The sequence below is a fragment of the Podarcis tiliguerta genome, assembly GCF_965153285.1.
Source record: "Podarcis tiliguerta genome assembly, chromosome: 13".
Lineage (NCBI taxonomy): Eukaryota > Metazoa > Chordata > Lepidosauria > Squamata > Lacertidae > Podarcis > Podarcis tiliguerta.
Window position 1 is genome coordinate 3,685,494 of NC_139546.1, and position 17,863 is coordinate 3,703,356.

At 44.6% G+C, this 17,863-nt stretch overlaps 1 long non-coding RNA gene across 2 annotated transcripts in view; it reads left to right on the top strand.

Moving 5' to 3' along the window:
• The first annotated feature begins 809 nt into the window (after positions 1–809).
• The window catches only part of LOC310661690, a 129,144-nt gene continuing 112,090 nt past the window's right edge, over positions 810–17,863 (top strand). Inside the window, exon 1 of one of the 2 annotated variants that reach the window (XR_014504067.1) lies at positions 810–949. This is a non-coding gene — a long non-coding RNA (uncharacterized lncRNA). The remainder of the gene's footprint in view (positions 950–17,863) is intronic. The other variant, XR_014504068.1, reaches the window with a different exon arrangement.

Below are 17,863 nucleotides of genomic sequence, written 5' to 3' on the forward strand. Positions count from 1 at the left end.
AAATGAATGACTCGAATCTCAGAAGGGGGAGTTCCTCTGGGGCCAGATGAGGTTACCGGAGAAAACCAGGGAAGCCCTCGCTGCCGTTGCATGAATTATGCATCTCTCAGATGCTGCACATTTTTCAGGACTTCAGGGTGCAGTTGGTTTTCCACTGTGCTATTCATTAAAATCAAACGCATTCACTGTCGTCAGTGAAAACAAAACTCACCCCATCTTGAACCGCTGAAAAACATATTGCTATTAATAAAAAGCAGAAATTGGAATTTGCCCGTCTCCTGTTCAAAGTGCAATGTAACCGACACAGGGTGCGGACGTTTGTTTTCCAAGGACGTTAACTTGTCGTGAAAAAATGGCAGTGATGACAAAGACACCAAGGACACGCTCAGCAGTGGCTGCATTTTAGAGAAACATCCAGGCCATAAACCAGGGGGGGGGGGTGTCCCTCCAAAATCGCCAACTATCAGAATATGAGGGAAATGGAGCAGGCAGTCCTGGAAAGCAGGTTTGCCAGCAGCCACACTGAGTGGCCTCTCTTTTGGTGATAATCTGGGAATCTGCAGTTATACAATAGCATTCTCCCAGACTGGGCTGCTGAAACAGATTACTTCATTCTCTTAAAAACAAGCGGATGAAAAGAAAGGAGGCAGATCTGGCAAAGGCTCAGTAAATAAAAATAAGAAGCATATGATGCCCGAGATTCATGTGAACATAAAGTGACGTTGGCAGCCCCCACAAATAGAACTCCAGATAAAATTAGCTTTTGTCTAAATGTGGAAAGTGTGTAAATATAGTAGCAGGTTTCAATTTACTACACAAGCTCACAAGCTCCAAGTTGCAGCCACCTATTACAGAGCTCGTGCGTCAGAGGAAAAGGGGGGCAGGGAGAGAGAGAGAAAGAGAGAAGAAGGAAGACAATGCACTCTGCAATTAGTAGCTTCAATGAGAGGTAAATTAATTTCCCCAGCTGTATTGTGGTTATTATTGCTGTTTAGAAAGTGGACAGGGGTAAAATCGCATTGAAGTGCAGATGTCAGCGTGGTGTAAATGGTACTTTAAAAAGGCCAAAGACTGGAGGAACAACAAATACTGAGCCACCTTTTCAGGCAAAGAATTTTAATTGCAAACACAAATGCTTTGTAAGAAGAGTCCCTGGAAAATACTTTTGTGTCATTTAAGCTGCTGCAAATGACAAGAACAGACGTGTCTGAATCCGTCTGCTCCAGACTGGTGTGTTGTGGGACACCTGAAACTAGAACTCACATCAAGCTTTTAAGGTCTGCGCTTGGAGGAGCTAAAGTAAAGAGATTTCAGGAGGGGGCGAGATTCTCAGCCGGATTTTAATTGCTTGCTTTAGAAAACAGTCAAGATTAAATTAACAAAATCTGGTGTATTAGTGCTATAGTATGTGGAATCACTGACAGTGTGTTGCTCTTGTGGGCAGGGAGAAAGTAACAACTTTTCCAAATGGAAGCAGCCAAAGGGGGAAATGGCAACACGGGCCACTGGTTATTTTCATTTTAAGAGAAAAACACGTATTTGTGATAACCATCAGCAAATCACCTTATATAAAATGTCAACATTGGAACATAACTTATTAAGATAGTTTTTTTAATTTATTATGAGTAGTGGTAGTATAAAAATATGCAAAACAGGTTCCAAAAATACACAGAGGGCTTCATGCTTCAGGCAATTAGGAAAATGAGTAAAACATATCATCTGCATTGATGGACATGAGGAGTCTTCAGACTGACACACACAAACGAAATAGCGCAGGCCCCAGTCACACCTCTTGGCAAAGGGCATTCCATGACGGAGGGGCCACCACCGGAAAAGCCCCCTCCTTTGTTGCTACAAAGCGCAGCTCTGATAAGCAAAGCCCTTGCAGAAGAACTTCAGCCGATCTCAGAACACAGGCAGACAGGGACGGGAACTGGTACGCCTTCAGGTGCCAAGGGCTCCTCCAGCTTAGGGATTTAAAGGTAAGTACCAGTGTCCTCCTGCACATAGGCAGAATAATAGCTATAGTAATAACAAATGTGTTTAGCACTTAAAAATCCTGGCAGCCATATTCCACACTAGTTAAAGCTTTTGAGTCATCTTTAATGACAGCCCCACATGTAATGCATTGTCAAGGCTTTTCAGGATTCCTGTGCCTGTAACTGAAAGTTTATTATTTGCAGACTCATCCCATTTCATTGCCTGTTAATCTCCGTTTGTGGGGATTCGTGGTGGAGAGTCTCTTAATGGCCTCGCAGTCGCTGCCTGCTCTACGAGGCTGTTAATTCATTGTTTCCAGTCGTGGCTTGTTGTTTTAATAGTGAAATAGTGCTTTAAAAATAACGAAGGTGTGGAGGATGATTTTTTTTTTATTTTTTTTTGAGGTTGTATTTTGTATTATATCGTAAGACGGCCTGGGAAAAGGATGTTTTCTTTCTTTTTTTCTGTGAAAGAGCAGGAATTCAAATGCTTAAAATATATATTGGAGGAATGCCTGTGTTTAAGTACCTACCATATCGTGCTTTTGCAGGGCTCAAAAATATTATCTCAACAATCTTAAAATGGCCCTGTATGGTATTGGCAATATTAATATCCTCCTCACGCAAATGTGAGGCTGAAAACAAGTGGATGGCTGAAGGCCGTCTAGTGAGTCCATGGCCAAAGCGAGGTTTAAAACAGGTCCTACTGACTCGTGGCTTTAGCTTTACACCAGCTCTGAGCAGGTGGGCTTTTTAAGGGCATGTTGTTGCTGCTGTACACACAGATATCGCCTACCCTGAGGGAAGCAGTTTTAGGATGGAGGCCTCTCTGTCACACACTCTCATCAAGGAACTTTTTCTTTTAAAAGTCAATATTGCAGAAGGTGTTGTTTTTTTACCTTGACACATTAATTTTAAGTAACATTTCCCAGTGGACAAATTCAAAATGGGCCCCCTAAGGATGTCCATTTATTAGTGACTAAATCATTATCACCACTGTAAGTTATGTTGCACCTTTGGAGCGTTCAAAATATTTCACATATATTACCTCAAGAATTCTGTCAATCCTTTTTAGTACTAAGTAACTTAATATCATTATCCCCATTTTGCAGATGGAAGACTGAGGCCAGGACATGAGTGGCTTGCATAAGGCCACTCAGTGTGCTTGTGGCTACAGTTCACAAAGCAGACAACATCTGGGAAACTCATGACCAGATTCCTTTAAATTCTGCTGTTTTAAAATTTTAAAGCAGCCTTTGGTGCTACAGGAGGATATATTTAACTCTTCCCCTGAAGCTACTAACTAAGCCGGGGGGGGAGCAGGGAACAGGAAACAGGAGAGTTAAACCATAAAAATGACATGGGTGGCGAGGTTAAGCACCCTTTCATTCCCGTGCTCCGTTCCAATGCAAGTCAGATCCCTTTGTGGCATCTGTTTTGTCCCTCAGCCACTGTGCTGGCCTAGATCTCAAGTACCGGCCCAATGAATAGCACTCCTAATAAATGGTGCTTCTAGCAGAACAACCCTGCGAATTGCTGAGCTGTTAAATCCATTTTCAGATCAGGTGCAAAAGCACTAACAAGCTGCCGCATTGCATAGCCAGTGGCTTGCGAGTCAGTTTGGGTCATTGCGCTGGTACATCTGCTGAGTCAGCTGCTTCCCTTACAGTTCCCATTGCTGGCTGTAGTGTGATAGGGACTTTCCGAAAACCGCCTTTTCTCCTGGCAGCACTATGCCGTGGTGACTGGAGCAGCCGAGCAAATTCACCCCACCAAACATTCTCCACTTTGAAATAATGGCTGCCGATAGCAAGCATGGCCCTACCGGTCATGGCTGCGGGGAGAGCAGTTCCCAAATAGCGCATCCGTTCCATGTGTTCAGTTGCTATCCTAACTTGCATCATTTGGGGAACAGGTGAGTTTCATTTTGCAGATGCCCGGGGATGTTGATGGCCAACGTAAGCGAGAAACTGCAACAGTGGCAAAGCTGGAATAGAAGAGGAGATAGGTTTGCTCCAGGCCAAAGATTGCCTTTGTGAGTCACATAGGAAAGTGAGGCTGCTCTGTTTCCTCCAGTCCGGCTTCGGTCTGTAACAACTTCACTTCCCTTCTGCTAGCAATGGCCTTATAAGGCTTGTTTGGGCAATTTTGCAAGATGAATAGTTCCGTTATAATAAGTTGCCAAAATCTTAAATAATGATCTCTTACAAATCTTACAAGAGAGGAGGGTTGGCTGCCTTACAACGTTCTGGCTAATGTACAAATTGAAGCTACAAACTCCCACCGCTGCCGGCACCAAAAAAGGAGCTTCCTGGGAAACATCAGCCAAGCTCTTAAGATTCGCAGCTTAGCATTATCAGAATCTATTTAGTCAGCTTCAAATACCAAAACACATGTGAGGGACTCTGGACTTCAAAACCTCAAGAAATGTTTGTGTTGTTGTTGTTGTTGTTGTTGTTGTTTGGACTTTTATCCCACTCTTCTTTCCAAAGAACTCAGGGTACAGCATCATAAGTAACGCAATATAATGGGGAAAGTATTACAAAAATTTAAAACAACTGAAAACAGATTTTCAGGATCCAGGAAAGGTCAGAGTGGGAAGCTGTGGGCGGCAGCACTTCAGGAAGCAATTCTCAGATTTCTCTAGCCACACCGTCGGAAACGGGGGCTGAAACTGCCCCCCTCCCAAGCCATTTTTTCTGCAAGGACCCCCACCCCAGATTTTGGCTGCATCAGCAAAAGTATTTTTTTCCCCTAAAGGAAACATGGTGTTGGGGCAGGTGGAGCTCAGGGGTCAGCAAACTTCTTCAGCAGGGGGCCGGTCCACTGTCCATCAGACCTTGTGGGGGGCCGGACTATATTTTGAAAAAAAATATGAACAAATTCCTGTGCCCCACAAATAACCCAGAGATGCATTTTAAATAAAAGGGCACTTTCTACTCATGTAAGAACATGCTGATTCCCAGACCGTCCGTGGGCCAGATTTAGAAGGTGATTGGGCCAGATCTGGCCCCTGGGCCTTAGTTTGCCTACCCATGGTAGAGCCCATCATGCTCTACCTTGAGCTGGCCCTGATTCTCAGTTGGCGTTTCCTTTCCCTTCCGTCAGCTGGTTCCTCTCCTGAGAGAACAGTCCCAGGGCTGCCTCCTGTCACTAGCCGGCCCTGATGCTGTTTCCCCCATAAAGAAAAAGAAACACACAAGCATCAGCTTCTCTGCTGGGATTATTTTGGCTGCATCCGTTCTAAAGTTAATCTTTCTCCTGCAAAGTATGTTTATGTTCCTGATGTTTATTTATTGCATTTATATCTCACCTTTTCTCCAAGGAGTTGGTAATTTGGTGTCATCAGGAAACTTGACTGTCTCATTGCTCACCTCTTAGAACCACGGGACCTTGTTCAGTTGTTCAAAGCACAGGCTACAATCTCAGTCCTTGAGGGATTCCACTTTCTACATCCCTGCACTGGGAGAACTATCCATTTATTTCTACTCTCTGCTTCCTGTTCTTTAACCAGCTACTGACCTCTTTTCTTATCCCGTGACTGCTTACTCCTAAGGGGCTTTTGATCCATGTGCGATATACTCAAAGAACCCTAAAAGGCTTTTTAGATGAGACTTATCCTTGCAGAAGCCATACTTCTTTTGATTCAGCAAGACTTGTTCTTCTGTATGCTTGATAATTCTATCTTTAATCATCGTTCCCACCAGTTTTCCCAGAACAGATGCTAAATTAACCAGCTTCTAATTTTCTTCAGATTCCATTATTAAAATTGTCGCATTAGCCACCTTCCAAGTGTCAAATATGAAGACTGATCTTAGAGAAAATTTACATATTTTTGTTAGAAGATACTGGGTTAAGAACCCTTAGGTGGATGATTTCCTTATTTCTCCATGTTTTTAATTTCTCACTAAAGCTTCACCTGTTGTCACTGTGATATGCTGCAGTTCCTCAGATTCCCTTCCTGAGAAAGGGAGTCACAGTGTCACAGTGAAGACAGACGCAAAGAATTCACTCAGCTTCTTTGCAATCTTCTTTTCCACCTTTAGCACATATTTAACTTCTTGTTGTCCAATGGTTCGACTACCTCCCTGACTTGTTTCTTGCTTCTAATGTTTTAAAGAAATAGTTATTGTTGGACTAAATGTTTTCAGAGAGTTTGGGAATTTTTTCACCCCTTATTGTCTGTTTGCATTACTTTTGCCAAGGTTTATGTTCCTCGTTCTCTTCTTCTGGACATTCTTGCCTCTCATAGTTTCCTCGCCTCTGCTCATTAACCCTGCTGGCCATCTCTTGGCCTTGCTGCTCCCTTTCCTGATCCGCAGTGTACAGCCCAGCTGAGCTTCTGTTGTTGTGTCTTTTAATAACCTCCAAGCACTCTGGAGAGATTTGACCCTCTTGACCTCCCTTTCGACTTTCTTCTGTCCCCTCATTTTTGCAAAGTTGCCTCCGTTGAAGTCAAATGCGTTGGATTTTCTTGGCAATTGCCCGGTACGTTGAATATGTTAGGACAGTAGTCACTGTTCCCAGTCAGCTCAACAAGACTTACACCTCACAGCTTTGTATTATTTCCCTTTTAAGCCATCTCTACAAAGCTCTACACATCCTGATCCATAGAAGCAGGTAGGGGGGTGTTATTGACTTCTGTCAAAACACGTCCGTGATCAGTGCTCTCAGCTGAATGTCATTCATCCGAACCAGGCCAGCCGCAAAGCCCAGGGACTGCTATCTAGCCTCACTAGGCTCCCTTCTTATAGTAAAACCTGACAGTCTGGAGGTGGTTATTCTTTGGATTCTGTCACAAAAATCAGGAAAATTGAGCCATGTTTCTTGAGAAATTTCTATTGCTCCATCTGATTGGGAAGAGATTTCCTCAGAGCTGCCAAATTCCAAATGCTACTCAAACATTTGGCAACTGTGAGCGGTGAACAGGGGTTCCATTTACGCTGAAGAATTTTCTTGCCAACCATCTTTGTGCTCAGGAGACTGTTTCCTGCATTGATGTTATGTGGTTTTTTGTTCAGTTTCCTAAAATAAATATTGACGGGTCACCGGGAGCCTCCTTATTAAGAATCATGTTTATTCATAAATCCCCAGAATTTATTTCCAGGCACAACACGGACCTACTCCATTAGCTGCTTCATTATGTATTCCCCACCTCTTATTATGCTACATTTGTGACTTGTGGGTGAGTCTCATATATTTGGATTATAAATTTCTCATATTATGTTGATGTTGCTTGTATAATCTGTTTCACCTTTTCTTTATGTGCACTTTCTTCCTGATCTTTTTTTAAAAAAATATTATTATTTCATCATAAAATTCCAACCTCCCTTTCCTCCCAGGAAATCAAGTTCATGGTTCTCCTCCCTGTTTAATCCTAACAACAACCCTGTGAAGTAGATCAGGCTGAGAGACTTTTCTCTCTAAATCCTAAAATAATAAACACGAGGACTGTTCAGATAAATAATTAGCAAATGCATATATTAATCTCTTTTCAGAGAATTAGATGTGTTAGACTGTTGTAACAAAAATAGCCGAGGGAGGGAGAAATCTGTTAAACTTGCTCCATACCAGCCTGCAGCAGTGTTGAAGAAGAGGACAAGCACATGAATGCTGTGCCAAACTGGATCAAGTGATGGAGGGCTCACACTTGTATTTCCCACCAGTTTTATTTTTCTCAAGCCACAGAGCTGAACTGGACTAGCTGTGCCTAGAGGAACGCAGGTGGCACTGTGGGTTAAACCACAGAGCCTAGGACTTGCCAGTCAGAAGGTCGGCGGTTCGAATCCCCGTGACGGGGTGAGCTCCCGTTGCTCGGTCCCTGCTCCTGCCAACCTAGCAGTTCAAAAGCACGTCAAAGTGCAAGTAGATAAATAGGTACCGCTCCGGTGGGAAGTTTCCGTGCACTGCTCTGGTTCACCAGAAGCGACTTAGTCATGCTGGCCACATGATCCAGAAGCTGCCTGCAGACAAACACCGGTTCCCTCGGCCCGTAAAGTGAGATGAGCGCCGCAACCCCAGAGTCGGTCACGACTGGACCTAATGGTCAGGGGTCCCTTTACCTTTACCTAGCTGTGCCTAGAGAGGTGGCTTGATCTCAAGGGTCGCCAGCATGGTGCACCCCCAATGTTGCAGGGCTTCCAACTTGCATCAGTCCAAGTCAACACAGCTAATGGTCAGGAATGAGGGGAGTTGTAAAAAAACAGCATCCTGAGCATTTCCCTCAATCATCATTTTCTGCCAGTCTAATTCCTGCCCCTACCAATCTGCTACTAGCCCTGCAGGAGAAAATAGAAAGAAACATTTTCTCAGAAAGCCACCATTACCCCATAACTGCTACTATTCCCCTGGAGGGGGAAAAAATACAGGCGAGAGCATTTGTGCGGGGAGTGCTTGGCACTCCATGATTTTTTTTTTTTGATTTTTTTTTTGATGAGGATCATGGCAAGGAGGAGACACAGGCAGAATAAAAAGGCTGGACTGGATCTGCAGCTTCTGCCTGCACCTGTCTCTTGAGGCAGTGGCGGAGTGAAGGAGGAAGCCACTTCCAGAGATGGAGATCTGTTCCTGCTTAGTTCCTCTGCCTGCACCTCTGTTTGGGTGGCTCTGTCTCAGTCCAAGCTCCACCCGCCTTTTGTGCAGAGAGGCCTGTGGGGATGGCAGGCTGATTTTGTGGTGCGCAAGCAAAGAGGAGGGGACAGCATCTTGCCTCCATATCTTCCCAGCTCCGCCCAGTTCTTTTTCTATACAGGAATAATGTTATGTACTGAAGCTCTCACCCTGGGCCAGCAGGGGGATACTGTAGATAGTTATGCAAATAAGGGATCGAAAGTGACGTTCAGTGATTGGATAGTTTTAGAAAATTGTTACAGTTACATTGTACTGGAGCTCTATATAAGCAGGCTGACTGAGCCCTTCAGTTCAGTTCTGTTCTGGCCTCTGAATAAACAAGAGCTGTTTGAAGAATCGCTGTGTCGTCTGATATGTTCACCCACAACTTAACAAATAATATTCTCTGGCTTCTTGACCGCTCTTCTTCTTGTTGCCCTGTTAGCTTTTTGCCTCTTTCCTTATTTGTCTTGCCATTCTCTCTCCCCCATTCTTTCTTCACTGAAATAAATAAATAAAATTTCCCCAGGTGCAAACCCTAATGAAATGTGCTGCTCCTGCTCCTGCCATGTGAGTAATAGCAGCTGGGGGCAGGGAAGCAAATAAATGCCCCCACTCTCCAATTGTGGCTGTTTTAATCCAATTTCTGCAGCTGCTTTTGATCACTTTTAGGTAAAAATAAAAACACCAGGAGATCTGATCCTGGAGCTTCTGTGTTTCATGCCCTTTGGCCCTTACTAAGATTAATGCTTCTTGTAGCATAAGGTTTGTTTACTATAGCCCATTCAAAGTGGCTTCCTATATTCATTTGGCGCATACACATTAGTGTTTAAGGATGCATGCTTTCCATATTCATTCCAGAAAGGCCCATGTATGCGTACTACCCACTGCAAAGGCAATTATTTCATGATATTTGGAGCCACCCTAGTAAACTACCTTGTGTGTCCTTTTTTCTATACCAGTGATGTAACTCTAGCAAGCTGGGCATCAGAACTTGCACAAAAGAAATACTCTGAATATATGTTGTTCTCTGACCAGCTGTGCTGATTATAGATTGCAAGAGGGAGAGATGCAGATGGATCTTTTGATGGTTCTTGATTTTGCTTAAAAGGCTGCTAATTTTGAGATGGTGGTTTTCTGTAACGCAGCTGGCAGTTTCTCTGAATTTATGGTAACATATTTCAAAGGACCAGTTTGGGTGACTTACACCACTCATATTATTTCACCTGATTGGGTAGATGTTCGCAAGGGGTTACCAATGTTAGATGTCTCTTCTCTTTCTGCCCCAAAGACAAGAAATAGGATACAACCATTGTGTAAATCCCTTAATTTCCTTGCTTGTCATAATGAGACACAGTATTCAGTTTGGGGTGATGATGTCTCATTATCAAGCCCCCAGGCTTGATAAAGAACTTGGGGGGGGGGGATACTAAGTCGATCTGCTCTAGATGCCTTAAAGCATTGCCATGATTTGGTTGTCACGATGGATTTACACAGAAAATAAATACTAGGTTGTTACTATATGCTTATTTGCACTCCTGGCATGTCTATTGTCCTTACAGATTATTAATGCATATCTATTTAACCTTATTATGTTAAAAAGATTATAAAGAAGAGAGATAATTCAGCCACCTCTTTGAGACTGACGTTTCTCTCTTGCAGCTTTTCCTTGGGAATGTTTAAAAATGGCAGTGATCAGAGATTGAGAATGCGTAAAGCTAAATTAATTGTGAAAATGTTACTTGAACGTCGCATTGCGTGCTTTCAGTGTGGGCCATCTGTGGGCTCAAGTGTACTAGTTAAGTGTAGACTCTCATGGGTAGGCAAACTAAGGCCTGGGGGCCGGATCTGGCCCAATCGCTTTCTCAATCCGGCCCATGGACGGTCCGGGAATCAGCATGTTTTTACATGAGTAGAATGTGTCCTTTTATTTAAAATGCATCTCTGGGTTATTTGTGGGGCATAGGAATTTCTTCATTATTATTTTTTTCAAAATATAGTCTGGCCTTCCACATGGTCTGAGGGACAGTGGACCGGCCCCCTGCTGAAAAAGTTTGCTGACCCCTGGTAGATAATCCAAGAGGACATTGCCTATCAGCTTGTAGAGAGAGCTCCCCCTCAAAGCCAAAAGGAGGTGGAGGGCCATTCTGATAGAAATACAGTGGTACCTCAGGTCACAGACGCTTCAGGTTACAGACTCCACTAACCCAGAAATAGTACCTCAGGTTAAGAACTTTGCTTCAGGATGAGAACAGAAATCAGGTGGCGGCGGCTTGGAGGCAGCGGGAGGTACCATTAGCTAAAGTGGTACCTCAAGTTAAGAACTGTTTCAGGTTAAGAATGGACCTCTGGAACAAATTAAGTTCTTAACCCGAGGTAGCACTGTGATAGAACCTTAGGACTTGTGGGTTAGAGTGTGATGCTGAGAACGCCAAGGTCTCAGGTAGGGGACAGCTGCATATTCCTGGTTGGATTAGATGATTCTCGGGTGTCCCTTCCAACTCCATGATTCTTTGAGACATCCATGAGGGCCCAACCACACTTTCATTTATCCCATGATTTCTAGTATTTCATATCCATCTACGATCAAGGGTCCGAGAGGTCTCTTTTGGGTTTACAGTATTTGTTTTGTCTTGTCTGTGGGCGTGGACATGGGAGCTCCACTACCCATTGGCTCTGACTTGTCTGCTCTGAGGAAGCCCCCTGGGCTCATGGAACACAGGAACGCCCTGCCACATGAGTATTGGAGGTATTCCTACTGGCAAAGGTTGTCCTTGAACCTATGGAGGGTGATGGGGTCACGGACAGGACCTAGTTCTCTCGCGTACACATTTTCCCCTCCTAGCTTGCGCTCTGAATGCCTGAGTGAGGCTCTTGTGACCACTGATTCAACAAATTTTGAAATCACCAAACAGAATGACAATGCGCGACAGGAGAAAGGCATGATAAAACCACCTTTACAAATGTTTTCGTATGCAGTATATGGGAGGTTAATGCAATCTGAGTTAGATTACTGAATTGGCTTTTTATTATTGAATTGTATCCACTTGAGCAATTATCAAACCAGGTGCTGCTGATTGGAATCAATTATTTGTTCACCTGATCACTATAAAGCTGACAAGGGCACACGATTGCCACTTGAGGGTGCTTCCACTACTACTGAAGCCTTGTTGAAAGGTATTTATTAGTTTGTGATGCTCCAAAAATTCTCCCCTATTTGGCGAGGGCAAAAAATTTAAACTGGCAGGGGAGAAAGTCTTGATTAGATTGTCGTGTAGCCTTAATGTCTGGATAAATTTAAGAAAGGTTATTCACGGTGCTCCTGCTTTAAACTTCTTGGGTACTCCTGGGGGGGATACTGCCCTACAGTAATATTTCCTTCTTTATTTATTTCCTAAACTTTATTCGCCGCTTGATTGTAAAACAAACAAACAAACTTCAAAGCAGTTTACAAAAGATAAAATAAGAAAATCAAGAAAAAGTCAAAACCTTACTTTGAAACATACAGAAGTTAAAATACTAAAACAGATAAAAATTACCGTATTTTTCGCCCCATAGGACACACTTTTCCCCCTCCAAAAATGAAGGGGAAATGTGTGTGCGTCCTTTGGGGCGAATGCAGGCTTTCGCTGAAGCCTGGAGAGCAAGAGGGGTCGGTGCGCAGCGTCGGGCTCCCACGGCTTGCGGAGAGTTGCCTGCATGCCAAAGGCTGGGGGCGCTGAGCTCAGCACGCCCAGACTTCGCGGAGCTCTCTGCAAGGCGCTGGGCTCCCATGGCTTGCGGAGAGTTGCCTGTTCTGGGGGCTGGGGTTGGGGGAAGCTTGGGCTTCCCCCGCCCCAGCCCCGCTTTATTCCCCCCTTTATTTCCCCCCCCAAAAACTAGGTGCGCCTTATAGGACGGTGCGTCCTATAGGGCGAAAAATACGGTACCTCACCTTTCTAAGCATCTGGGTAGGTTTGTCTAAGCAATGTTTTTAGCAGGCACTGAAGAGAGGCTCCTGCTTGGTCTCAATAGGCGGGGAGTTCCAAAGTGCAGGCGCTGCCACGCTAGTTGACTGAGTTCTTGCCAATGCAGAAGAGGTATTATGTGGCACGGAGGTAGTTTATTGGAGAGTAGTTTAACAACACAGCATGAGCTGATTTTCAGCAGCGATGAGAGAGTAAGCAAAAGCATTAATAACATGAGATTTGGCCAGAAGGACACATCCTTACACAGGTCTTTTGGATGTTAGCAGTATTTTCTGCCATGTTAAGTCGAGGGGTTTTACATGGTGTATTGCCTAAAACCTTTCAGCCGGGTTATTTCATTATTCAATAGACCATAGAGTTTAGAATCGCTATACAAAGGAATGTAGAGTAATTATGAGTTGTGCTTGGATTTTTGCTCCTTTATCCAATTCCCTATTACTCCAAGCTCCAGGGCTTGTGGATTTTAATATGGCATACTAATATGTTGCATCTTGATGTATGAAAGTATAATATTGTTGACCATTGGTTTCGTTATTATAAATAAATTTTACAATAAGATGTCTTTAACATTTACTCACTGTTAACGGACAATATCTGTGTTTTTCACCAAAGATTTGTCAAAACCTTTTGAGCTTTTTTTAATACAATAAATAAATAAATACACGCATCTCCTGTTGTACTGATTCCCTAAAGCTATACCTAAACGGAAAGCCACGTGGAACTGGGTTTTGTGAAGGCTCTAAGTTGCAATGACAAAGGCAAAAATCTTCAAAGCCAAGCCTGTCAGACTGACTCACGTTGATCGTGTCTGATGGTGGGCCTTTTTCATGACCTTCTATTTTCTTCAATGGAACATGGGGAACCAGGGATAAAAACTATACCACAAAAACATTCCCTGATAACGTCACACATTCAGTTTTACACACACACACACCAGCAACCCATATCATCACTTTGCAGTGACTGATGCTCCTCAGGGCTTTTTCCCTTAGAGGAAAACTAGACATTACCTTAAAGCTACTTTTGGGTTCACACCCTTTAATACTGGAGGTCGTTTTAATTGGATCTGCAGCCTTGATTCTGAGAAAAATCCCGCACCCCAGTGGCAGTAGAAGAAGATTTCAGGACTTCCCATTTCACGAGCCATCTTTAGTGCAGTCTCAAAAGTTAAGTTGACTCCCTGCAACATTTCCTCTTGTATATCTTTGGAGATCAACCTCACCGTCTTTTATCATATCATCTGCATCATGAAATGCACAGTCCCTTGCTATAAAACAAAGCGGCGTTAACCATCCATCTATGGATTCAGCCTGTCCTTGTCGGCTCTCAAAAAAGTGTTTTCTCTGCACAGGGACATTCATATGTGGAGTGCAATATGCTTCAAAGTTTGCAAACAGTATCTCAAGTTTCTTGTTGTCCTCAGGGGCAGGCTTACCACTTGCAGTCCGTGATCTGCAAATATCTCTGCCCTTCTGGCCTATGTATGTCCGGAACTGTGAAGCCTTGTGCTCCTCAGACCACTTGTCTGCTTCAGGGCCTGCGGAAATCAGTTCCATAATTCCCCTCCATTGTGACCAATTTTCTGCCACATTCCCTGAGACAAAAAAACCAAGCGTCTTGAGCTGGAGGCCATTCTTTCAGGTGCTCCTGCTGGGTCCAGCTTCTGCCTGGCTTACGGTATAAGGCAGATGGCAGGAGATGCCACGGAGCAAAGCAACAGCTGAGGCTCCAGGCAGCTGACACTCATTTCCTCTAAACTCCTTCGGACCCATGTGGCCCAAGAGGCAGGCTGTTAGGGGGCAGGGGAAGGAGCAGGCCCCAGCCCAGTGGTCCATGAGTTTGCCCACGTGCCTAGTTGGTTGCTAACACTGGCCCTGTTTTCTGACATCTCTCATTATCTGCTGCTCTTGTTGTGGGCATTTGGGAGATCTTTGACCAGCCCCAACAACATCACCAGGGGTGGGCAAATCTGTCCATTCCAGTTCCTCTCTCTTCCAGTCCTGTTCAATCCTTCACATTTCCAAATCAGTTTGTGAATTTCTCCTAATACGCACTTTCCTCTGCAGAGCAATGTTCGCCTAATATTTTTGTATTTTGTTTTCACTTTACCCTAGTAAAAGCATTTTGGTACCCATTAAAAAAGGTAAAGGGACCCCTGACCGTTAGGTCCAGTCGTGGCCGACTCTGAGGTTGCGGCGCTCATCTCGCTTTATTGGCCGAGGGAGCCGGCATACAGCTTCCAGGTCATGTCGCCAGCATGACTAAGCCACTTCTGGCAAACCAGAGCAGCGAACAGAAACGCCGTTTACCTTCCCGCCGGAGCGGTACCTATTTATCTACTTGCACTTTGACGTGCTTTCGAACTGCTAGATCGGCAGGAGCTGGGACCGAGCAACGGGAGTTCACCCCGTCGCGGGGATTCGAACCGCCGACCTTCTGATCGGCAAGCCCTAGGCTCTGTGGTTTAGACCACAGCACCACCCGTGTCCCGTGCATTGTTTAGATTGTTTAGGACAGTGCAAATTCGGCAGCTTCACCTGTAAATGAGAACTGTATTGAATTTCCCTCCCTTGGCACCATCAAGACAGAATGATGTCTTGTAATAGTAGAGTAATACATGTAAGCTCTGCCTGATACTTTGACTAAATAAAACTATAAAATGGTTTAATTGCTCCATAGAAGTAGACACCATGCCATAGCACTGATGATCCCCAATGCTGGGATCAGAATGACTCAAGTGTCTGCTAGTATAAAACAAATTTAGATCTGCTCCTTTTCTACCCTAATTTGTGTCTGTTAGTATTAAACGTGACAAAGGCAAAAAACTTTAAATATATTCCTATGGGCAATGGAACAAATCTTACAGTGCCAAAAGAAGATTAATCACAGATAATTGCAGGACAAAAAGAGAACACTCACATTGTGGCATGTATGGAATCCGCATATTTTCTGGAAAAATTAGATTCTAAACAATAGCTGGATTCTTCCCTTCAGCGAGATCCCTTTCCAATAGGTCTGAGGGTACCGTATAGGGTGAAATTTGGCTCCATTTGCAAAAACAATATGAGTACATAGGAACTTGAGCGCACCTCTTTTTTGCTTGAACTACTCGATCAACTTTTTTTGTGAGAATCCCATGTTCAGTACACTTCAATGTGGTACCCCCCAAATGTCGCGATTTTCCAGGGACAGTCCCAGAATTTGGATTTGATCCCAGAATGTCCCGGCTTTCCCTGCCAGCACCACTGCTGAGCTCAGGGACGAGGATGAGCCTGTGCTTGTCCCGAGTGACAACAATGGCAGGGTGGCGGCTGCGGGGAATCCTCCCATTGCCTCTCGCTGGCTGTCACTGCTGCCTCCTTCCCTGGGCAGCTCACAGCAGCTGCTGGTGAACGGGCAAGAAGGAGGTGAGGCTGCTGCCACCGATGCCCAGCCCCACGTGGCGTGCCGGCTCTGAGGGGCAGGCAGAGGGCGGGGCCACCCTGGGTGGAAAGAAAGGGGGAGAGGAGCAGAGGGCAAGGAGTCCTGGTGTGCGTGTTTTAATGCTTTGTGCATCCACATCTAATATTGCCCCTTTCTAAAATGCATTTGGGACCTGGGTGGTGCTGTGGATTAAACCACAGAGCCTAGGACTTGCTGATCAGAAGGTCGGCGGTTCGAATCCCCGCGACGGGGTGAGCTCCCGTTGCTCGGACCCTGCTCCTGCCAATCTAGCAGTTTGAAAGCGCGTCAAAGTGCAAGTAGATAAATAGGTACCGCTCCGGCGGGAAGGTAAACGGCGTTTCCATGCGCTGCTCTGGTTCGCCAGAAGTGGCTTAGTCATGCTGGCCACATGACCCGGAAGCTGTACTATAGAGCGAAATGAGCGCCGCAACCCCAGAGTCGGCCACGACTGGACCTAATGGTCAGGGGTCCCTTTACCTTTAAAATGCATTTATTGGCATGTGTTTTTCTTTTAGTACATCTACCAAAGAATAAAATAAAATAAAGTGGGATAAAGGGTTTGTCTCAGGACGCTGGAGAGTGTGTGCGCTGTGTCCTGTTGGTGTTGTGGTGTGATAGGAGTCAGGGGAGTGAGAAATGTCCCTATTATCACCTGAGGAATGTTGGAAGGTATGCCAAGTGTCAGAAGAAGAAGAGAAGAAGAATTTGGATTTGATATCCCGCTTTATCACTACCCAAAGGAGTCTCAAAGCGGCTCACATTCTCCTTTCCCTTCCTCCCCACAACAAACACTCTGTGAGGTGAGTGGGGCTGAGAGACTTCAGAGAAGCGTGACTAGCCCAAGGTCACCCAGCAGCTGCAGGTGGAGGAGCGGGGAAGCGAACCTGGTTCACCAGATTACGAGTCTACCGCTCTTAACCACTACTCCACACTGGCTCTCCTGATGGCTATCATGTGGCCCAGTCTTGCAACATATTATTCACTCTGCTCTTATGGGGCTCATGTGGCGCTGCTTGTTTTTGGTGCCACCAGAAAAAGAAGCTTGGAATCTAAATCATCAGCATGAGGAGGGAGTAGCTTTCCAACTGCTTATACCAAGCAAAGGCTGCTTCATAAGCTTAGATTGCATCTTATTTCACTTCCAAAGGCTGTAGCTGAAAAAAATCTTTAACGTGAAACAAAATGCGTAAAATATAATAAAAACAGAGAGATGACCAACAGAACCAGTAATGATTGACAGGTTGTGTTAAAGGGCATGAATGATCAGAAACAGCTATAGTTCTTTCAGTGGCTGATCTTCAGCCTCTATAAACAGTAGAGCCAAAATATGTGTGTGGCCAATGCTCAGCACAGGGACCATTAAGTGGTATGGAGAGTGGGAGCTTGTGGCAGTCCTTGGCTGTACCGTGAGAGCCAGAAAGCCTGGGCTATGGAATAAAGGCCGACTCACTCTCTTGCCTGGTCCACAGTGGCTCAACAGATTGCATATCTGTAACTGCTCTGAGCACAAGAATGGCATTGTCTCATACTCTGGGCTTGACTTGCTGCACATGCTATCTTGCCACCGCTAACCCAGCTGCTCTTAGGTAACCCTCTGTGTTCTGTCAAGAACTGGACAAGAAATTATGGTGTGATTTATGGATGGAATTTGGCACTTCTGAATCCAATGAGCTTTTTCTGCATTGGACCATCTCATGCATTGTTGAGTGTTTGTTTTAAAAGCCCAACTAATTATATGCAAAAATGCGCATATTACATGTATCCTATGTGTAAGAGAGTTAGGCTCCATGCACTACTAAATTTCTGTTCCATAATTTGGGAAGTAATAGAAATTTTTATATGGCATTATTGTATGTATCTGCT